The 19,870-nt window shown below is 37.5% G+C and overlaps 1 protein-coding gene across 1 annotated transcript in view; it reads left to right on the forward strand.

The window, feature by feature from the left end:
* Positions 1–2,930: 2,930 nt before the first annotated feature.
* The window catches only part of CDC42EP1 (CDC42 effector protein 1), a 46,213-nt gene continuing 29,273 nt past the window's right edge, over positions 2,931–19,870 (forward strand). The window contains exon 1 of the mRNA XM_063426518.1: positions 2,931–3,056. The gene's annotated coding sequence lies outside the window, so the exon portion shown is untranslated. The remainder of the gene's footprint in view (positions 3,057–19,870) is intronic.

Consider the following 19,870-nt stretch of genomic DNA (forward strand, 5'->3'; position numbering starts at 1 on the left):
TTTGTTGCAAATTAAACTTGCTGAATCAATAAAACAAATACATTGAGCTGGTGGCAGTGTCCCTCTAAATGCCATCAGTTTTTATCAATGTCATTATGTTCCTTAAAGGACCACTCTAGTGCCAGGAAAACATACTCGTTTTCCTGGCACTAGAGTGCCCTGAGGGTTCCCCCACCCTCAGGGTCCCCCTCCCGCCCGGCTCTGGAAAGGGGAAAAGGGGTAAAACGTACCTTTTTCCAGCGCTGGGCGGGGAAATCTCCTCCTCCTCTCCGCCTCCTCTCCGCCTCCTCTCCGCCCCGTCGGCTGAATGCGCACGCGCGGCAAGAGCTGCGCACGCATTCAGCCGGTCGCATAGGAAAGCATTTACAATGCTTTCCTATGGCCGCTTGCGTGCTCTCACTGTGATTTTCACAGTGAGAATCACGCAAGCGCCTCTAGCGGCTGTCAATGAGACAGCCACTAGAGGTCTAGGGGGAAGGCTTAACCAATTTATAAACATAGCAGTTTCTCTGAAACTGCTATGCTTATAAAAAAATGGGTTAACCCTAGCTGGACCTAGCACCCAGACCACTTCATTAAGCTGAAGTGGTCTGGGTGCCTAGAGTGGTCCTTTAATTCTGTGCCTTGTTTTGCATACATGTAAAGTATTATACCACTATATTTTTGGGTAAAGCCATATACAGTACCATTTTCCATCGAAACGCCAATGTTTTCTGTGTTAACATTATGTCCTTAAAAGTGGACATAATAAATGTTTACAAAAAATTCCATCTTTCATTTTATTCACCCTATCACTATATGTTCTTAAATGGTTATTAATACCTAAAATACATTTTAGATACCAAAAATGTATCTTGTATAACGTAGTCAAAGTAGAGATTTGTAGTGCAGTTTAAAGTTATAGTACATGCTTTGCTTACCTTGTATTGGTACAAATGTAGCCATTATACTAGAGAGAGCAAATAATTACAGACTGAAGTGAAAAAAAAAAAAAAAAAAATATATATATATATATATATATATATATAAACACAGATAGAAAGCCAAAGTTGTGACAAGAAACAGGTATATTATAGTCAGCCCCCTGTGTGCTGTACAATTTATACTTAAAAAATTACAAGTTCAAGTGGTAAAATACTTTATAAATACATAAACTATGTAGTGTTGAATAACCCAGAGGGACACGCTGGCACTGGCTAAACTTTACTCCTTCTCTTGTGCTTTGCCATCTTCAAGTCAAACTCAGATTAGCCATGCAGAGCAGCTGAAAACGGGAACCGAGAGGCTGGACACCCATGTAAAATGTTCGCTCAGCAATATATCAGAGAATATATCCACTAAAGCTTGTTCACTGACTGCAGCGGCACTTTCACATAGAAACTAGTCTACACTTTTCTGTTCTGTATGGTTTTTTGGCCATTACTGTAGCTTACCTAAATTGCGCAATGAGAATGTTTCCACATCTGTAAACTGAGCACTGACAATGCCATGTATCCACATCTGTAAACTGAGCGATAAGAATGTCATGTTTCCACATCTGTAAACTAAGCACTGAGAATGTCATGTTTCCACATCTGTAAACTAAGCACTGAGAATGTCATGTTTCCACATCTGTAAACTAAGCACTGAGAATGTCATGTTTCCACATCTGTAAACTAAGCCCTGAGAATGCCATGTTTCCACATCTGTAAACTAAGCACTGAGAATGTCATGTTTCCACATCTGTAAACTAAGCACTGAGCATGTCATGTTTCCACATCTGTAAACTAAGCACTGAGAATACCATGTTTCAACACCTGTAAACTAAGCACTGAGAATGTCATGTTTCCACATCTGTAAACTAAGCCCTGCGGATGTCATGATTCCACATCTGTAAACTAAGCACTGAGAATGTCATGTTTCCACATCTGTAAACTAAGCACTGAGAATGTCATGTTTCCACATCTGTAAACTAAGCACTGAGAATGTCATGTTTCCACATCTGTAAACTAAGCCCTGCGAATGTCATGATTCCACATCTGTAAACTAAGCACTGAGAATACCATGTTTCAACATCTGTAAACTAAGCACTGAGAATGTCATGTATCCACATCTGTAAACTAAGCACTGAGAATGGCATGTTTCCACATCTGTAAACTAAGCCCTGCGAATGTCATGATTCCACATCTGTAAACTAAGCACTGAGTATGCCATGTATCCACATCTGTAAACTAAGCACTGAGAATGTCATGTATCCACATCTGTAAACTAAGCACTGAGAATGTCATGATTCCACATCTGTAAACTGAGCACTGAGAATACCATGTTTGCACATCTGTAAACTAAACTCTGAGAATGCCATGTTTCCAAAATGTCTGTATTCTCTATCTATTTTACAGTTTACTCCATGTGATCTTTTTGATATTTTATACTTAAAAGGTACTTTTCTGGTTATTCTAGCTGATTTTCTAATCATGTTTTATATGACTTGACTGGAACTGCATGACAAAAATAAAAAAAAGGTAATTTAACTAAAGTGTGTGTGTGTGTGTGTGTGTGTGTGTGTGTGCGTGTGTATATATATATATATATATATATATATATATATATATATATATATATATATATATATATACAACCTGATGTCCTAATGTTCTATTTTATGTAGAAATCTTTGGAACTAGCATTTCCCTTTTAAAACCCTTTTTTTCTCTACATTCTATTTATTCTTTCTATCATGCAATTGTTTAATTCTACCGCTGTGTTCAACTTATATTAAGCTTTACATTCTCTCACTTTCTTTTCCCTTTTATTGACTTTTAATTTCTCGGTTTCACCATTCCATCTGTTTCACCATACTTTTAAATTCTCACTCCCCCCCTCCCCTTTCACCTCACCCCCTCCCTCTCCTAGCAGTGCCAGCCCTCTTTTTTCTATCCACTTCTCACACACTTCACAGACCCTTATACTTTCAGCTGCTTGTATACGGGACCAAAGAGGATAACTGCTCTGCCTTTGGAAATCTCACCCATTAAATCAAACAAAATAATAGAAGAGAGACAGTTATAGAAGCACAGGTAATTTAAACCAACCCTTCCTTTTCTTTTTACTGCATTAACTATTCCAGCTAATGAAGTCTATGTGATCTGTCAGACGATATATTAGGATGACCTGTATCCAACTTTTTAATAGCTTACAAAACAAATGCATGATGTAGGACATGAGTGATTTTAATGCAGCTCTGTAGCTTACTGTATCTGTGTATCTCCAATTAAAGGTTAAGAGTTATCACTGCTATACAAAATTGACATATGGTATACATTTTTTCCTGTTTGAGTTTCTAAAGTGCTGATTATTGTGATTAATTTAATAGCTATAATATATCCCCATTGTACAGCGCTACAGAATCTGATGGCGCTATGTAAATAATAAAATAATAATAATAAAATAATAATATGACTGTGAAAAAGTTGCTGAATTATTGTCTTGTTTTTGTGATTGTTAAAGTTGATCATTACATACATATTAACAGACTCTTGACAGGACGTTTACAATTTACACCGGCATTATGTGGGCTTTGCTATGATGGGAAGTGTTTTAGAAACTTTAGGAAAGTTTTACTTCCACAGAGAAGTCTTTCCATGTCCGATCAATGTCTATGGAAACAATGTATGACCTTGTGTGACAGTTCTGTAGCCAGCAGGTAGCTATCCACCTGTTGTTAAAATATAACTCGCCGTTCTGCCGCCCCATATCCAGTCAAATGATAACTGGGAATCATGGGAGTTGTTCTTTCCTCTCTGCCATTTCTTTATCTTTACATGAAAGGAATACTCCAAGCACCATAACCACAGCTCACTATATTGACTGTGGTGCCATGTGTGCCTTGGCACTGCCCCCATTCAAAGGTGTCAAACCATTTTACAAACGATTTACTTTTTAGCTGGGGTCTGCCGAGCGCCACTTCTCGCATACTTACCTGGAGTTCACTAGGTGCCGTGCTCTGTCTCAAATTGTGACAACAGAGAGCTGGACGCTTCTAAGCCGGACGCTTCTAGGGCTGCTGAGCTATGCCCTACAGTGCAAGTGTATCGTTAGCTGATCATATTCTTAAACTGTATGACTACTTGCAATACAGGGAGTGCACCAGGGTGATCTGCAGTGGTTATGGTGCTTGGAGTGTTCTTTAAATCATGGTATCTGCATGTTGCAACTAGCCTGGTTTGAGCCTGCCATCACTCTCTTAAAACCAATGCAGCCACCATCCACTCTGCCATGGCTGCCAATGTTTGGCTGTTGTCTCTGTGACATCTGCAGGGAAATTTTTTTTTTCAAAAACTGTTGTAAAAGATAGATCCAGGTAAATTATTTGATCTGGTCATGCCCCTGATGGCTTCTTTAACAAGAGAAATGAGTACAGTAGTTATAGTCATTTACAGTCAGCAACCTTTTGAAGTGTAGATCTCTCATTACCAATTTTCCAAAAATAACAGATTGAAATAATACTTCAACTGAAAATGTGGTGGAGTAAACCACATCAGAAAACAGGAAGGTACCTAAAAGTCCAAAACAGATACATGGGCTGGGGGAGACACATTGTGTAACTTTAGCATGAGTTAGCATGGAATACAAGAAGAATTTCATTTTTTTTTCCAATGATAACAGAAATTCTGAAATAGCTCATGGATATTTACAAGTGGACTCTCCCCCAAAGCCTGTCTTCTCTGCACTACCCTACGTGCCACTATCTGTGTCTGAAGTTTACCCCTACACACCTCTCCATGGAAATTCCTATAACAATTTAGCCAATGATGTACAAACTCTGACAAACTAATTTTCAAAATTTGTCATTTATAATATTAAATACAATATATTATGTTTAGAATGCATTTCACATACCATCCTTGAATTTCTCACAATTTCATATGCTTGGTCACATACATTGTCTTCATATAATTGTCTCTGGACTTTTAAACTTTTTGAATGAATGTTTTTTCTCCAATGTGTACAAGAATTTTGTTTCAACGAGATAATTCCCAACATTCTCAGTGCCTGGAAGGTTTTGGCCTTCAGAATGAGATGCGTTCACTAAATGAACAGTTATCACTAAAATGTAATTTTAAATGGACTCTACAGTGCCAGGAAAACATATCCGTTTTTCTGGTACTGCAGGATTCTGCAGGATCATTCAGTGACTTACCTGAATCAAGCACTGATGTTTCTTGGCGCTGGGTCCACCGGCGGGGGAGACCTAATGCGCATCCGTGGCAATGGCCGCTTGTGCGAAATTAAACATCCCCTTAGGAAAGAATTATTCAATGCTTTCCTGTGGGGATTCCAGCGACGCTGGAGGTCCTCATGCATAGCGTGAATACGTCCAGCGTCGTTTAAAACACTTTTCGTTTTCTAAGAACACGGAAGTCCATCTAGTGGCTGTCTGATAGACAGCCATTAGAGGAGGAATTAACCCTGCAATGTAATTATTGCAGTTTATAAAAACTGCAATAATTACACTTGCAGTGTTAAGGGTGGTGAGAGTTGGCACCCAGACAACTCCAATGGGCAGAAGTGGTCTGGGTGCCTGGAGTGTCCCTTTAAAGGATAAAATATTTTTTGAAAAAAATTTGATTAATTTCCCTTCATCCTCAGTTTATGTTTGGAGTTTTCGAGTTACAGATGTAAGCTTAGTTCTTTGTTATGGATGTCCAAACCCTTTTGCCCGGGATGCTTGCTATTCATTCTAAGTCAACCACCAGTAAAAATGTCAACATGCCTGGATTTATGAGGCATGTGGAAGCATGCGCATAAGTGACTCTCTTGCTAGACTGGGTTTAAACACTGAACCCCTGGCAGCAGCAGAGAGGGCAAGAGATTAGTGCACGAAGATACTTACAAAGTGCATAACATCTTAGTTAGAAAATATGCCCTCCGTAATATTGTACTGTACATTTACTGCCAGGACAAGAAAACTGTTTCTGAGATGATTTGTCCTCTGGCTGTGGAATAAACGTACTCATTTAACTGGCTGGTTTACCTTTATGGGAGTTGTAGTTTTACAGTAGCTGGAATGCTGTTGTCACCCAGAGTTGACCTTGTTTCCCACCCTATTTTCCCAGTGCATGGGAGCACAGTTCTATGTTCTAACCACACTCTTATCAGAACAGGTAAAAATAACTGCTACATTTGTTTTACTGTTTATTATTAATTTAAAATGTGTGTTCCAGCAAGCCGGATTTATTTACTTAAACAAGGCAAAGCGTCCTCTGTAATCAAGGCTTTGTGAATTTTACAAATTGTGCCATACCGTTCCTTCTAAGCAGCCCTCACCAGCCCAAAACAATACCTCCAACCCTCTCTTTTTGGGGTGTAAAACTCAGAATTTGAAGTTCAAATATTCAGTCTGTTCTGTTTATTTTGTCCTATTTGCAAAAGAAAACCTCTACAATTCATCATGTTTACCGTACAAATAACCAGATGAACTGGTTGCAAATTTTCACATGAGAAACAGTAACAGATGGATTGTCTCAGTATCAATTGCACATGAATATGATTCCTCAGCCAGACACTTGGCTAAGCACCATGGGAAATGTAGTTTGCAAATATCTGTGGTTCCACGATAAGTCATCATTACTCTAAAACACCAAATACTGAGAATTGTCACCACTAAACCAACCAATCAGTATGGGAGCAATGCATACAATATTGCTTTGTGATAACCTCAACCTGTTCTATACCTTAAATATTTTAGAACACCTGTATCTTCTTGTAGTTATTCTATAATTATAAAGTGGAGTAACACTTTCCATACGTAGTGCCTCCGGTCCAGGGAAACAATTAAAGTTGGCCCAGCACATACAGGTGGTGTTAAGGCAGAATTTATTGGAAAACCATGCAACATTTTTGCTCCCACAAGAATCTGACAATGTCTCTGGTGGGGTCTGAAACATTGCATGGTTTTCCTATAAAATCTGCTTTAACACCATCTGTATGTGCCTAGTCCAACTTTCTTCATGATTCTTGTAGTTAATCTAACTAGAGGCAGAAGCAGACAAGGTAGTGTGTTCATATTAAAATGAGTTCTATATTGTTATGAGATATATTGCTTTAGTGAGCTAACCAGTACTATGTTGGTCAATTTGGAATCCCCCAGGTGAAATGGGAAAAAAAATACATCTATTTTTTTAAATATTAAACATGCAGACTTGAATAAGCGTGGTGACACAAGCTGGCACAGTTTCCCTTATAAAGCACGCAAAAACAGCTGATGAATAGAAGCCTTTGTTTCTTTTACTTATTTCTGCATCACTCTTTGCCCTTTAAATTGTCAGATTCATTTCTACATTATTCCAGTCCGTCCAGACTTTATATATTCATACTCCCTTGTTATTTTCCTCCACTCCCTGCCCACTTCCTTCCAAACATGATTTATTTCAGCTCTATTGTTTGGCTCTTTGTTTACACATCCTTAGTATAATTGACTCTCCATTTCTAAAGAATTTAAATCCTAAAGTTTCTTTTTTTTTCTATATTCCACTCCTTCCTTTTCACCTTCTCTATCCTGCTCTTTATTTGCCCCATATTTTTATTTGGAAATGAAGGGAGGATTTTCTGAACGGAGCCCAAGATTTAACACAAACTGCTGATTATACCAGATTTAGCTCAGCCTCAAGATCGCAACTGCTATTAAACTTCTAAAGTCAGATGGAAAGCTAAGAAAGGAAGCGGAAAATGTTGGTGTGCGTAGGGCTTGGCACTTGGCTTTTAAACCTAACCATTTCGTGGCAGAAAGCCTGAACGTTCTGAATACAATGTTTGAATTACTTTTAAGATGTAATAGTGAAGGAATCGGGCCTACTGGGGCATGTTGTAAGCTCATTATGAACACGTATAAAATTATTACTGATTTACTAATTTGTTTCTTAAAGGGTGTGACAGACTCAGTTAAGTCAGTTGTACACATAAATTGAAAGCTTGGAATTCAGAAGGCAACCTCTTTTTAAGTATCTATATGGAACAATATTATATTTACGGTGTAACGTTTTATTTGATTTCTTTATTAGAATAGACAGTCAAAACATGAGCATGATATACAGCAGTAACACGGAAAACAAGACACAACCAGCAAAATTAATATAATATGTAGATTTAATGAATCAAAAAAACATGGTGTAGAACATTATTTTAACCATTTCAGTAAAAAGTTGTTTGCAAAAATAGATCCATAGAATCCAAGAATCAAGGTGTTGGCAATTGTAAATATTTGTATTTAAATTCAATATACATACATACCTCATTTACCCCAATGACCAATAATATTCCTTTTGTCATCCAAGTTCCTAAGGATCATAAAAGGACAATGTATAGAACAAAAGTCAATCATTTAGTATATATACCCCCCAAAAAACATACTTTAATATTACTTTGGTGTGGTGATGTAAAATCTAGCTTCTGCTAATGCCCCCTTCCCCCTTTGTGAAATGTTAAGCTGTTATAAAATGTTTTAACTTTAAACCTGAGGTCTCTCCTCACTCACTCTATAACAGTGCTCCTCAATGTTTTCTAACACAATGCACACCAAAGCCCTTCCCAGAATGCCACGGCACATCTCAGGCAATCAATAAAGTGCATACACAGTGTCACTTTGCCCCACAGAATATGCCATCATGAATTTTCCCATTAAAAATATACCAGAGTTTGCCAACATATGCCAAGCCACATGCCCATTAAAAACACCACATTAACTTTGCCCATTCATAAATACCACAGTAAGTTTGTCCATTAATAAAGACCACAGTAAGATTGCCAATTAATAAATGCCATAGTAAGTTTGCCCATTAATAAATACCACAGTATGATTTCCAATTAGCAAATATCACAATCAGTTTGCCCATTAAACATATGCCAAGCCAGGTGCCCATTAATAAATATTACAGTCAGTTTGCCCATTTATAAATATTACAGTCAATGTGCCCCTTAAACAAAAGCCACAACGTGCTAATACAACAAGGGGTTAAGAGGGGTTAATGTGAGTGTGACAGGGTAAAGGGGGTGATAGTATGGGGGGGGGGTGACAGTGTGTGGAAGTTGGCAGTGTATGAGAGGGGGTGACAATGCATGGGGGATATAAGAGTATGGATGTGACAGTGTGTGGAGGGTGACAGTGGGTGAAGACAAGGCAGTAGGTGGGGGAGTGACAGTGTGACTAGGCTCCCCACAATATACCTTTTCATCTGCAGTAATCTATAACCTGATGATAGAGTGGTCTCCCTCCCTAATGGTCCAGCGGCCTAGCTATCCAGTCTGCATCTCTGCCGGGTGCAGAGTTGGAGACCGTGTGGTTGTTGTATCGCCAGTTCCAGCACTGGAACTGTCAGTTTTGCCATGGTAACACACGGCAACAATCTGATTGCCCAGAGCTCGCTGACAACTACATCACAGGCTTGAGCTCTGCATCTGGTGGAGCTGCAGACCGGAGGCTGGACTGGGTTCTCGCTCCCCAGTGCAGATTGAGTGGAAGGGTCCAAACTCAGCAGGCAAACAGGGTAGACCATGTCCTAACCTTAATCGCCTAATTAGAGAGCCACACTTGAGTTAATGTGTACAGAGGTGGACAGAGGTGGCAAAATGGAGTGCCTGAACCTTTTTCTTTTACTTTTTGGATTTACTTATGTATTGGGATTTTGCTGGCCCCGGTTTTTTGGATTTTTGCTCCCAGTTTTTGCTCAATTGGATGAATGCAGTGCCTTTTTATTGTTTATCTAGGATGCTGTGGGCATTAATGGAGATAGAGAACAAACCGATATAAATGAGAATTAAATATTCTATTTCAATTGCTGAAATAAAGATAACATGATTCACTATACTGTATTGTGAATGTTTGAAGAACTTCAAAAGAACTGCAACATTTAGGCCAAAATATCTCTTGTATTTTTTTTTTTCCAGTTGTTGGCCTAAAATTTGCAATTTCCTTCGAATTCTCTACATATTTATAGTTTAGGGGAAAGCCCTGTCAGTAGAACATCTGAGAAATGCTAGATATTCCCTTCTAATTGTGGGCATCAAAGCCTGTCTAACAGGCTTCTACCAGTGCATCCACATCTTGGCTTTATCTCTGCCTCTTGCATGTTTACTGTAAGTGCTTCTGCTACAAGGTTAATGCTATTCTTAGCACTGTGGTGGCACATGATGCCTAGATCAATAAAGGATAGAATAATAAAACAGAATAAATGAGCAGCTGACTAAGGGCTCCATGTTGTTGGAGCAATGTGCGATAAAATAGCTGTTACAATTAATTACCTGCTTTTCTGCTATTTTATTTTCGTTGCAAAGCTAAATTAACTCTTTAAGGGCCAGGGATTATGTAGCCCCAGCATGCCATTCATCGTTAATGGGTTAAAACAAGTAGAAATGGGTTAAAACAAGTAGAAAACCAAATACTTAATCAGCTGTAAAAAAAAAAAGAAGTCACCAATCACGGTGAAAAAAAAACTAACTAAACTCGCCCAATACCAGAATCATCTAATGTAACCTCAACAATTAACTCTATTGCTGGCTCATCTTACAAACATTCTGATTTGTATTTCCAAAGGGAAAGGCCCAATACCCATGCCAAACCCCGAATGTCCGTATTTCCCGAAATTCGTCTGAATTCGCATTCGGACCGAAACGAATTGCACATGTCTACTAGAAATTATACCATCAATTCGATAGTGCAAAACAACTTGCTACAAAAATAAGTCTTCTAGAGGAAAGTCTTTGTCTAAAGTTTATCCAGAATAATGAAACTATAAGATTCTGCTGCTCTTTGTGTCTGTCCTGGCTCACGATAAAGGATCCACCACAAAAAAAAGCATAAAAGCTATACTTTATTACATTTTTTTAAAAGGCAGATATAATGGAGCTGTCAAAAGAAAGTCACAATTAACCGCCCTTATCCATAGCCAATAGGAAAAAACTCATTGTGAACTAGATAGTGCAGTAGTATCTTCTAGACTTGAAGATTAATTTTGTTCTACACTGCAGTTTGTCTGGATTTAGACCAATCAGTTGATCATATAAAATCCTGAACTCCAAGTCGAAATCTAGCCGAATTACAAACCAAAAGAAATACAAAAGGCACACGTATGCTTGTTTTGATACATAATTCAGATTTCCACCAGTGGCACTAAAACCAGAAATTATTGATGGGGAAAAAGGTGACTAATGGTTCAGGGACAGCCTGACTAATGGTTGAGGGACAATGTTAATTGTTTTTCACAGATCAAGTGACCAATAGAGGGGAAAAAAGTAGGAGTAGTAAAATATTTATATATTTTATAAATATTTATATAGTAGTATAAATATTTATACATTATAACAGCCCATGGTTTATCTGATTTGTTTTCCAAATTTTTATTTGTTTGTTAAATTTGGAGAAGTCGAACAGCCATATTGCCAAAGTCGGCCTTCCAGAAAAAGAATATATATATATATATATATATAACCAAGAGGGCTGCACTCACCTAAACACACATACATTATAGGGTGCTGCTGGGGCCAGAATATACAAAATACACAATCCAGCACACTCGCTTATTCACTAAACATTTATTTTAAACAATTTTAAATTGTTTATTTTTTATGAGGATACCCCCTACCACACCTATAATTCGAAGAATTACCTCTGCATTTGATCCATAGCTGTATTGAAGCTCCGGGAAAGTGTGAGTGCACATCTTTTATCTTACCTATCACCACTACAGTTTTAAAATATTACACAATTATTTCTGGTTCTCTCCACATATGCCTTGTCAAGGATTATTGAAGCGCTGCACCTACCCCCCTGTTTTTACTTTTGTATAATATATATATATATATATATATATATATATCCTCTCCAGATAATGTGGCACTGTTTCCAAAGTAATTTTTCAGTAACTATTTCTACCATTTGATTAAGTGAACAAGACCAACTGTCAAACATACAGCAGTCTGCTCCTTGCTGAGTTAGTAGAAAACTGATTTTCCTAACATGTGGCAAATATGCACCATGGGGTAGGCTTATTTTTAGAAGTATATTGTATTTGGCAGGAAGCAATTACTATTTAAAAAAAATGTGTACTTGTTGCTGGTGATGAGTGGTTGAAAAAAAAAAAAAAAAGGTTGAGAAACACTGTATTCCTTATAACATAACTCCTTGCCAAGGTAAGCTCTATTACCAGACTTTCAAGAGTGTGAAAACAATCAACAGTTTCACCCATGACAGCACCTTGGCTAGAAACTGGTGACCTCAACTCTAGCTGCACAGACATCAAAGAGCACAGGATTCAGCCACTGATTTCTGACTCATAAAAAAGAGAGATTTTGTATTGCAGGAACTTTTCCACCCAGTCCTATTCCAGTCCCAGTCCAGAGCCTGCAATAGGTTAACAGGAACACTGTGCCTTAGAAGAATGTTTCCCACAAAAGTAACATGTATTCTCCTGTCCAGAAGATTATGATCTTGTATAGTACATCTGCTGCTGGAATTTTATAGGTTAATTTCAATTATTTTAGCAGCTGCACAGTTAGTATACACTACATAAATTAACTCTATAACCGCTTTTGTCTTTTTTTTGGCATATTCCTTATGGGCTCCAATGATCACAGTCTAGGTCCAGGTAGGAATATCAGAGGAGCTCCCTAATCAGTCCATCGTGATTAAATTCTATCTCTGATACAAAGAGGCCAACATCTACTTGTTGGATAGTTTTTCCCTGGACAGGGAATAATTGACAATGCCGAAATGACACTTCTGCGATGTGAAATACAAATCCATTCAACCTTGGATCGTAATGATGGGTCGAGAGTGTTGGGTTAACCTGGCTCAAGCACTCAACAATCCAGGGTGGCTGTAGAGTTGCAGAAGATACCCTATGCATTCTGAGACCTTGCCATTCGGAATTTTTGCAGCTGTCAGCTCTGATTCACAAGTGAGTGTACCGTAATCTTCAATCCAGCAAATTATATCACATATTAGTGAATTAACCAACTTTGAACAATGTCAGCGTTGTGTACTAAAGTACTGTTGGGAATTCAAAGTGGACTTCAAATTTAAATGGTTACTCCAGCCACCATGACCACTTCAATGATTTGAACTTGTCATGGTGGTACGAGTTGAAACAATGCACTTTTAGAGTTATATTTAATTGCATGCCTGGGGTTAGTTGCATCTCCAGAGGACGTGACTCAGGCAGCACAGAGCACTGTTTCAAGCTGCCTTATGTAAATTCTGTACATATTTTATGTCTGTCGTCAGTGCGCACTGCACACTGGCACAGAGCGCCTCCAAGAGGAAAATTGCTTTCTCCTCCATCCCAGCCTCTGACTGTCACAAAAGGCATTCTTAGGCTGTCATGTAAACACTGCCTTTTCTCTGAAAAGGCAGTGTTTATATTAAAAAGCTTGAAGACACATGTTATAGACGCCAGAACAACTATATTAAACATAAGTTGTTCTGGTGACTATAGTGACTCCTTTAAGGACAATGGTTTACATTTTGGCATGGAAAGTAGTTTTTAGCTACCACTTTGAAACTATCACCTAATGTGCGATTTCAGGAAAATGTATTTTACAGAGCCATATTATAAACTATATTCTACATGTACCTCTACAAATAGATGTGCATAAAAAGGTATCTTTTCCTGCAGGGTGCACTCCATACAGAGAACAGTGTGGCAATCAATGGGATTGCCTTTCCGTGAAAGTAGAGAGACTGACTGCCTTTGAGTAAATAAGCCTGTCATCCAGTGAGTTAGACAGTCTTCTAATTAGTGAGACTGCCACATAACCTCTAAGTCTGCCTGTCGGTTGTTAAGATGACAGGTACAGTTGAGAGTTTGAAGATTTGAAGGAAGGAAAACACATTTAGGCGCAGAGGAATTTCACCGGGAGCAGAAAGTTCAGAGGAAAAGCAATGTAAACTTCCCCCAATTAATGGAGCCTTGGAAGACAAAGATACAAACACAATGGCATGGAAGAGGTGGAGTGGAAAAAGAACAGAAACCAGTCATACCAATAGTTAAAAGGGAAAGAATTCTCATCGATCATCTGTTATTGTGATCATGTTCCATCACTATGATAAATAAGCAGCGATAAGGAGAGTTTATCAGCATTCTTAGTTTGCAGGGGGTAATACACTGACAGCTTTATCAGAATAAATACAATGTTACATTCAGATGGAAATTCTGCAGTAATAAATGTTATATACGGAGAAATATAGAAGGTGAGGATATGCAAGAAGAATTAAGCCACAAATGGGGAAAAAAATAAAAGAAGATTTAAAATAAAAACAAAAAAGATTTGAAAATAGATAACGTGAAATATCAAATTCTGCTCAATGTATTTTTTAAGCTATACCTGTGTTTTTATCACACTGTCATTCTATATTAAATGCTTTGCATAAGTACATACCTTTATTGGACGTTCCACATTTGTAGCCTTACTGCCTTAATTAAATGGGATTTTATCGGTCTTTTTTATCATTTTCTACTCAACATTTTTGAAGGTGCAAAATGTTTTTTATTATGACACAGAAATATATTAAACAAAAAGCAGACCTTTTTTAGTTGCATACAAATTCATACCCATGAGTCAATACTTACTTGAATAATGGATTGCACTTTTTGCAGCTTTAAAATCTCCAATACCTGATGGCTTTGAGAGACCTCAGTATATAAAACAGTCACTCAATTAAGTGTTTTGGTGCTATTGTGCCCCACTATTAACCAGAGGAAGTCACCCTGTTTCTAGGTAAAGTGAGGTAGTGGAGATACATGGCCAGTACACGTCCATCACCCCAAGTCTTGTGGAGGGTAAAATCTTCTTTCTAGCACTCTAGCTGATTTGAGTTATCTGGGAATTTTTTGTTTTTGTTTTTCTAACTGTATGTAGCACTCCATTACTTTATCTATTTGAATCATATGCTGCTCTCTATAAATCAGGGGTGCCCAAAAGGTAGATCCCCAGATGTTATTATTATTATTATTATTATTATTGCCATTTATATAGCGCCAACAGATTCCGTAGCGCTTTACAATATCATGAGAGGGGGATTTAACTATAAATAGGACAATTACAAAGAACTTACGGGAACAGTAGGTTGAAGAGGACCTTGCTCAATCGAGCTTACATTCTATAGGAGGTGGGGTGTAAAACACATTAGGACAGGAATTTGCAGTCAAATAAGGTGGGGTGCCCTTTAGGAGAGAGCAAGAGACAGGTATGTGAGGTAGATGTTACTCTGGGATGCCATACTCTTTCCTAAAGAGATGGGTTTTAAGGCACTTCTTAAAAGATGCAAGACGAGAGTATAATGGCGGTAGGCAGGCTATTCCATAGGAAGGGAGCCGCCCGCGAGAAGTCCTGCAAGCGCGAGTTGGCCGTACAGTTGCAGACAACGGACAGGAGGTGGTCACGGGCAGAGCGGAGAGACCGAGAAGGGACATACCTATGGATCTGTGAGGAGATATAAGAGGGGCTAGAGTTGTTCAGTGCTTTATAGGTGTGAGTTAGTACCTTGAATTGACTCCTATAGCATACAGGAAGCCAATGTAAGGACTGGCAGAGGGGTGAGGTGTGAGAGAAACGACTAGAGAGGAAAATCAGTCTAGCAGCAGTGTTCATTACGGACTGTAGGGGTGCAGTACGGCTTTTGGGAAGACCAATCAGGAGAGGGTTACAATAATCCATGCGGGAAATTACTAGAGCATGGACAAGCTCCTTGGTAGTATCTGGTGCAAGAAAAGGGCGGATGCAGGCTATGTTTTTAAGATGGAATCTACAGGATTTGGCAACTACATGTTGTTGTTGAACTACAACTTCCATGATGCTTTGCATGCCTTTAGAATACTTTAGAATGACAAACCATCATGGGCATGTACCTTTTGGGCACCCCTGCCATAAATTAATCGATACATCTTTTATATACTCTTCCCAGTGGATCCTATTTGTTTAATAACATGGCTCCCCACACACATCCTGTCACTGTGTGGCATCATCTTTTATTTACAAAAAAAAGTGTCTGACGACTGTTTTTGATTAATTGATAACCTAGCAGAAGTAGTGCTGGCCGGGTTTTTCAGAGGTCAAGGTTCTGTGCATTACTAGTATATTTGGAATTTTCTGAGATAAGTCTGTGTTTACTTAAAATGATAAGAGAAGAAGCATAAAATTGGGAATTTCTTTAACAATTCTGAAAAGGTCCTAAACTACGAGTTGTGCACTGGATGTCAGGAGATTAAAATGCAAAATTATTGGCAGTTTAAATTGTTTGTCCTCCACACAAAGTATTAATCCATGCAGAAAACAATCAGTTTTCATTATAAGGCTTACATTTAATGAATGCAAAGTTTTTAAATACCAAAATATTTTCCTGATACACTATACAATACACTATCAGGTAATTATAAGAACAAAGAATAACTCAGATAAAAGCAAACTGGCAAAAACAATAAAAAATAAACAAAAGAAAAAAAAGGAAAAAAAAGAAAATGTTTTTTGAGGCGTGTAAGGGAATTATTCTGCTTCTGCCTTGATTATATCTAGTCCGAGAATTAAAATACACACACACACACACATATATATATTTTTATATATATATATATAAAACTAGTAAGGTGCACTCCTGGATTTGAAAAATTCTTGATTTATTCAAGCAAAGCCAGTGAACCACTCATAGACAGCTATTTTGTTGTTAATGCAACTCATCAGCATGAGGTTGGTTACTGGTTTGCCATGGAGGCTTGCCGTTACTTGAAAAGTACTTACCAACAGAGTTGTGGTAGGGAAAAAAGTGTGGATGAAAACTCCTTCCACCTGAAGTAAGTGGATAGTTAATACATTGCTAAACACAAATACACACACCAGTCAAGCCATAAGACTTGCTTTTCCCACATAAATCTCACTTTAAAAGTTCTTACTACTGCAAGGGACTCTGGGTAGGCGTATGCAAATGAGCTCAACAAAGAACCACATTTTTGCCTCATAATTCCACTTTATACATGGATTCATTGGATTATGTGTCTGCTGTATACAACAGCTTTGAAACACAAATCAGTAAGAGGAACAAAAAACCCAGTGAACATATAAAATGGACAAATATTTAATACAATAAACTATGAATTATGATTCTGTTATAGCCTATGAGATATGGTTGTAGAACAGAAGCAAGAAAATATAAGGCAAATTCTACTACAGTGATGTACCCACATTTTTAACAAGCTTTACATAAGTCCATTTCAATCTGGTAAAAAATAAACTCCCATAATTTTCCATTTGTTCCTACCTCATCCAGTAGTGTTCTGGAGGTTTAATTCAGCAGATGGCAGATTTGGTCAGATCTGGGATCATTACTTGGATAAAACCTGTAACTCATCTCAGAGAGGGTGTATGAACATTATTGCCCCTACTCTACACCCAAATTCCATTAACCCCTTAAGGACACAGCTTCAGAAGCTTGTCTTACGCTTAATGACAAGCAATTTTTGCATTTTCTGGCTGTTTGCGTTCAACTGCAATTTGCATCTCTCTCGTTTATTGCATCGACACATATTATATACTGTTTTCTAGAGGACAGAAAGGGCTTTAATTTGATGTAACATATATATATATATATATATATATATATATATATATATATATATATATAAATGCTTATTTATTATTAAAAAAAATACAGAAAAATGCAAAAAAAATGAAAAATTGTGTGTTTTTTGTACAGTTTTTGCAATAATAATGTGCAGGTTAAAGAAAGTAATTAAAAATAAATTAATTTAGTTGTTCTGATTTACAGAATATATAATGTGTCTGGGATTTTCAGTTTTTTTGGTAGTTACAGGTCACAAAGCACAAGGAGTAAAATAAACTTTTAATATGGAGCGATTTTAGAATTTGGTATGTTTGTCTTGTAAGCCTAATAGCCATAAAATAAAACAAAATTGCCACACAAAAGTATATATTTATATAAAGTAGACATCACAGGCTATTGTCCTAAGGTTGTTTTGACACTTTCTAAGTAGCCATTTCACCGCCAATCTCTGCTAAATATTGGAGTAAAAATTAGTATATTGGGTTTTTGGCACACAAACTTATAACAAAGAACTTCTCATGTGTATTTTGTAAAGTTGTAGTGTCCTATTCCTGTGCAAGGTTTTATTATGTGTTCAGTTACTTCTGCTGAGTACAACGGTACCCCCATTGTATGTCTTTGGCACTATTTCGTGAAGCTACAGTGCCATATAGGAGACCTGCCCTTTTCAGTATTCACAGTAGAATTTTGAGAGACGGATTTAATTAGCCTATGCTTCCATTTGGGGTATTATAACAGTTTGACTGTTCAAAAAAAACCCACAAAGGCCTACCATTTGTAAAAGTAGACACTCCAGGGTATCTCATAAGGTGCATATTGTGCCTTAACATGCCCCCATTTTTATACCATTACATGCCAAAGTATGTGGTAAAAAATAATTTTGTGCATTTTTTACATACGGATTCCATTTTTGCTGGGCACTTTGTATATTTCATATGTGCCACTAAGTTCAAACCCCCCAAATTATGCTTAGCTAAGTCTTCTGAGTAAAAGGACACCCCCATTGTATGTCTATGGCACTATTTCGTGAAGCTACAGGGCCATACAGGAGACCTGTCCTTTTCAGTATTCACAGTAGAATTTTGAGAGACGGATTTAATGACCCTATGCTTCCATTTGGGGTATTATAACAGTTTGACTGTTCAAAAAAAAAACCACAAAGGCCTACCATTTGTAAAAGTAGACACTCCAGGGTATATCATGAGGTGCATATTGTGCCTTAGCATGCCCCCATTTTTTCACCAATATATGCCAAAGTATGTGGTAAAAAATAATTTTGTGCATTTTTTGACATACGGATTGCATTTTTGCTGGGCATTTTGTATATTTCATATGTGCCACTAAGTTCAAAACCCCCAAATTATGGGGGTAAAAAGACATCCCCAATGAATGTTTTTGCACTATTTTGTGAAGCTACAGTGCCATATAGGAGACCAAGCCATATCAGATTTTACAGAACTTTGAATTTTGACGCTGGGCCTATGTGCAATTTCCAAGCATCTTCGCAGGTTTTAAATTCAAACTACCCCACAAAGGCCTACCATTTCTTAAAGTAGACACCCCAGGCTATTTCAAAAGGCATATTTTGAACCTTAGCGTGGGATAATAATAGTTTTTTCTGCCTTTTTGACACACAAAGTGAGTTTGCACAGTATATTTTGCAAACCTTATGTGTACTACCACTGTATAATACTTCATATGTTGCTCAGCTATGTCTGCTGAGTACAAAAATACCCCCGTATGTACCTTTGCCAGGTATATGTGGACATCGGAGGGGCACATTTGGGACACAGCCATTCCATTTTTTTTCAAACTTTAAATTTTTACGCTGTGCCCATGTCCCATTTTAAAGTATTTTACCAGGCTATATAATCCAAATACCCCATAAAGCCATACCATTTCTTAAAGAAGACATCCCAGGGTATTTCAAAAGGCATATTTTGAACATTAGCGTGGGATCATTTTTCCGCTAGCTTGTACCAGGTGTAGTGGTAATGAGCGTTATTAAATGTATTTTTTAACTTTTTAAAACTTTTTTTACTTTTTAAAACTATTTTTTAAACTTTTGTTTTGCTTATTAATTTTTTTAAAGTTTCCTAAACTTTCGTAAAACTTTTTTTTAACAGATTTAACATTTTTCTAAGCTTTTTTTTTACCGTTAACCCCTAACTAGCAGTAAGCAGCACTAACAGTAAATTCCCCATTTCCCCATAACTCCCACCCCAGCTAGCAAAATATATAATTATAAAATATTTAAATGAATTAATTAAATAAATTGAACCCCTG

This window comes from Pelobates fuscus, chromosome 7 (assembly GCF_036172605.1).
Source record: "Pelobates fuscus isolate aPelFus1 chromosome 7, aPelFus1.pri, whole genome shotgun sequence".
Lineage (NCBI taxonomy): Eukaryota > Metazoa > Chordata > Amphibia > Anura > Pelobatidae > Pelobates > Pelobates fuscus.